This window comes from Penaeus monodon, chromosome 4 (genome assembly GCF_015228065.2).
Source record: "Penaeus monodon isolate SGIC_2016 chromosome 4, NSTDA_Pmon_1, whole genome shotgun sequence".
In the NCBI taxonomy this organism is placed as follows: Eukaryota; Metazoa; Arthropoda; class Malacostraca; order Decapoda; family Penaeidae; genus Penaeus; species Penaeus monodon.
Genome location: NC_051389.1, coordinates 2,250,475 through 2,255,329, shown reverse-complemented (window position 1 = coordinate 2,255,329; position 4,855 = coordinate 2,250,475).

Here is a 4,855-nt window from a genome sequence, read left to right as displayed (position 1 = left end):
GGAGAGGAGAAGAGGAGAGAGAGAGAGAGAGAGAGAGAGAGAGAGAGAGAGAGAGAGAGAGAGAGAGAGAGAGTGAGAGAGAAAGAGAGAAAGAGAGAAAGCGAGAAATAAAGACACGCAGAAAAGAAAGAACAAGACAAAAAAAAAACAGTCAAGAAAGTGTTGAAGAAAAAAATGTGCCTAAAAAAATCTCAAACCAAACCAAGAACCATGATAAGATACCCACACGCATCACATTAATCACCATTGCACCACAAAGCAACATAAAACCCCCACGAGCAATATCGAACAATCAGATCAACCATATCCCCAACTAACGACACTGTACATAACACCCACAATACATATAAAGGCAATGAGAGTGTAAAATTGATAGATTATATTTAATGGTGGTCCCCCCCCCCCACCCATTACGACACATTAAACAGGACCACATTAACCAGCAACTGTGTCCCAAAACATAAATATAACGGATCTATGTGTATAACGGGGGTACAATGAGGCGATATAATGGTACGGGTCTGTTCTATCTCCGAATATGATATAGGGAAAAGGGTACTTTAATGAGGTTTAGATAGTATAGCCGATGGGTTTAATGTACGATGGATGGACATGAGGGAATTGGGAAGGAAATGAGGGAACAGAATAGGAAGAGGAAAGAATAATAGAAGGAAGAAGGAGTAGAAAGGAAAATGAGAGAGGGAAAGAAAAATGGGGAATGAGAAGGAAATGAAGGAATGGGAAGGAAATGAAGGAATGGGATGGAAATGAGGGAAAGGGAAGGATATGAGGGAATGGGAAGAAAGAATGGGTGAGGAGGAACAAGAAGAGGAGAATGAGGAGGAGGAGGAGGAAAAAAGAGAAGAAAGGGGAGAGGAGGGAGAATGGGATTGGTGAGGAATCAGAGAATCAAGAAAATATGATAAAGAAGACGGTGATGAAATGCAGAGAAAGAGGGAGAGAAGAAGATGGAGAGAGGAAGAGAAATAGAAGGAAGAGAAAGAAGAGGAAGGAGAGAAGGGACACGAAGCTGAAGAAGAAAGAATAAGGGAAACAAGAAAACCAAGAAAGGAAAAAGAAGAGGAGGAAAAATGGAGAGAGAAGGTTGCCAAGAGTCGCGAGGAAGCGAAGAGGGAGAAGGGAGAGGCAAGAGAAAGATGATGGGGAAGGGAGGAGACGAGGAGAGAAGGAAGGAAGGGAGGATAGGAAGAGTCACGAGGAGGAGAAGGGAGGAAGGAAGGGAAAGAGGGGAAGAGAGGAAGGAGGAGAAGAGGAAGAGAGGGGAGGGAGGAGGAGGGAGAGGGGAGGAAGGGGAGGAGGGAGGGGAGGGGAGGGGGTGCCATGATGACCAGTCCCCCGCTTATTTATAAAATGAGGGGAACTTGCTGAAGTAAGAGCGGGTCGTTATCCAGCCGAGAGAGGATCATGAGGGGAGAGAGTGTGAGGGACGAGGCCGCCTTTAGTGAGGGAACGGGGGAGGGGAAAAAAGGGGGAAACAGAAGGGATAAAAAGGGGAGAGTGTGAAAGGCGGTTGTGGGGGGGGGGGAGGGAGAGGTTGGGGGGGATAATGGAAGGGAGGGGAATAGGGAAGAGGGAAATGAGAGAGCTTGGGAGATAAAGGGGAGAAGGAAAGAAAGGGGAAGCAGAGGAGGAAGAGGGAGAGCGAGAGAGGCGGTTGTAGGGGGGAAGAAAGAGAGAGGGGGAGGAAAATGAAGAAAGGAAGGGAAGAAGGAAAAAAAAGGAAAGAGAGGCTTGTGCGAAAGGGAAAGGAAAGGAAAAAGGAATGAAGAATAGAGAAGGGGAAAAAAGGGGTAAACAGAGGAGGAAAAGGGAAGAGCGAGAGGGCAGAAGGAGATGATGAAGGGGAAAGGAAGAAAAGGAGAGGGTGAAAGAGAGTGGAAAGGAAAAAATGGCGAAATAGAGAAAGAAAAAATGAAATGAGAGGGGGAAAAGGGAGAAGGGGGGGAGGGAAGGAAGAGAGGGGGAAAGAGAGAGAAGAAGTGAGAGAGGGAAGGGAAAGAGGGGAGGAAGGAAAGATAGAGAGATGGTTAAGACGAAGAGAGAGAAGGAGGAGAGAAAGAGACAGAAAAGGAAAGAGAGAGAAAATAAGATAAATGTAAGAGAAAAGTAGAAAAAAGGAAGAAAGGAAGAAAGAAAGAAAGGAAGAAAGGAAGGAAGGCAAAGAGGCAAGAGAAGGAAAGGAAAAGAAGATTATTATGGAATAGTGGAAGGAAAGAAAAATAAATAAATAAATGAAATGATAGAATAGGTAAAAATAAAATAAGATAGATGAAAATAAAGCAGATAAGAGAAACGAACGATAATAAAAACGGAAGAGGCAAATAAAAGAAAGAAAACGTAGTCAGAAAAGACGTAGAAAAGGGAGACAGAAAGAACATGGATAAAAGGGCGGAATGGAGGACTCGACAAAAGTAGACACAGAGAGAGAAAGAGAGAAAGAAGAAAGAAACGAAGGAAAAATAATTAATAAGAGAGAGAAGGAAGAGAGGGAAGGAGGGAGGAAGGGAAAAAGAAAGAAGAGAGGAAGGATGGAGGGAGGGAGGAAGGGAAAAAGAAGGGAGGAAGAAAGAGAGAGGGAGCGAGAAAGAGGAAAGGGAGAGGATTAGGGAGGAAAAGAGAGAAAGAGAGAGAGAGAATGAAAGAAAGAGAGAGCAGTAATAATAATAATAATGATAATATTAAAAGTATTAATAATAATAATAATAATTCATTTTATTCCACTCGTTAAATTGTCTCTCCTTATATTTGTTGTGAAAGGCTGCCTGTCAATAGTTGCTCCCCCCCCCCCCCCCGAGTGCCAAGGAAGGCCGGGGTTCCATCCGCCGGCGGTGCGGGAATCGAACGCGGGTCAGCCGGACTGGCGGGCGAGGGCGCTGCCACCGCACAGGAGGAGAGAGAGGGAGGAAGGAAGGAAGGAATAGGGAGAAGGAGCTAAAGAAGGAAGGAATGGGGAGAAGGAGCTAAAGAAGGAAGAGAGGGACGAAGGAAGGAATAGGGAGAAGGAGCTAAAGAAGGAAGAGAGGAAGGAAGGAAGGAATGGGGAGAAGGAGCTAAAGAAGGAAGAGAGGGAGGAAGGAAGGAAGTTTGAAAGTCTTGATGAAAATCCTAATCGGCAACTTCCAAGCTAAGCTCCGCCTCTTTCCCTTTATTCATTACAAATATGAAATTTTCTTTTTGTTTCTTTTTTTTTTTGTCTTGGTTTCGTTTTCATTTATTTTTTTTCCGGCATTGACATTACTAAACCATTTTCAATGCGAATGCACGGAAAAAAAGACGCTTACCATAAGATATCATACAGATTGACCGAGTCCAAAAAAGGGGCGGAGCTAATGACGTCATCACGTTTAGCCAATCAGAGTGCGCCGTGAGATTTCAGATATAGCTGCATGCATAATTATTTGTCTAATTTACTCGATATTGTTATAATTACCAGAAGTAAAAGAAAAATTACCATATTTTATTCATTGTAACGAAGAGTTCCTTACCAATTAAGGCTGTCAGAATACCCTTGCGAAAAGAAAGAGAGAGAGAGAGAGAGAGAGAGAGAGAGAGAGAGAGAGAGAAAGGAAAAAAGAAAGAGAGAAACAGAAAGTGAGAGGAAGAGAGAGAGAGAGAGAATGAGACAGAGATAGAAAAGGAGAGAGAGAGAGAGAGAGAGAGGAAAAAAGAGAGAGAGAGATGAATAGATTTCACGGGTCAGGATTATTGAACCGTGAAGATATGGGGAAAAAGTTGCATCACTAAAATGAGAGAACAAAAAGGCACCATAAAGACAAAAATGATAGATGGAAAGGTTAAAAAACGGGGTAGAGGGGGAGGGGAGGGAGGGGGAGGGAGGAGGGAAACAGAGAGGGAGAGAAAGGGAGGGAGGAGGGAGAGCGAGAGAGGTGGAGAGAGAATATTATTATCATTATCAATATATTATCATCATCAGTAGTGGCTTGATCTTAGTAGTGATGAAAAAAAATAAATATATATATATATATCGTATTACATATATGTGTGTTTGTGTGCGTGTGCGTGTTCAGTATGTGCGTATGCGTTTTGAATATGTATTTACTGAATGTACGTGTGTTTTAAAGTGTATATATGCCCTCTCCACTTTCCACATCACAATCATATTTTCCTCTGCACATAAGCGGACAAGGGAGGAGGGGAGGAGGTGGGCTTGGCATACAGGATCCGCAGAAAATAACCACTGGCCGGAAAATTCAAAGCATCGTTCTCCTCCGCGAAAGCAAATTTATGCACATTCAAACCACTAAAGTTAGCAAGGGAACGAGGGAGTCCACGCGCGGTACGGTCCTGTCCTCATAGCCATGGCGGGAAAATGGGGCTCCGTCGGCCGCTCCTTGTACGGTATATCGATCATCGCCAGTTGGAGGATTTTCATCAGCGTGACAAAGAGAGAATGTTGGGGTAGAAAATATAGATAAAGAGGGTAGGGAGGAATTGAAAAATAATGGAGGGAATATAGGAAAATGGCTGTTAGGGTTTTTTGTGTCTGTTTGAGTGTTTTTGTTTCTGTATGTGTGTGTGTGATAGATGCGTCATTATATATAACGTGTATCTGTTCAATTTTACAGAAAATCAAAAGGTAAAATGATAAACAGAATAAGTCGGAAAAAAAAACTCCCAGATTCACAAGGTTTTTCCAAAAATCTTTCCCTCACACGCCAGAGATTTGGACCTCGATGTTATAAGAATATCTGGTTCATCTTGGTATTTTCTCCGTTCATGCTTCTTGTTTTTCTCGCAGTTTAGTTTTTTCTTTATATATATATATTATATATATATATATATATATATATATATATATATATATATATATATA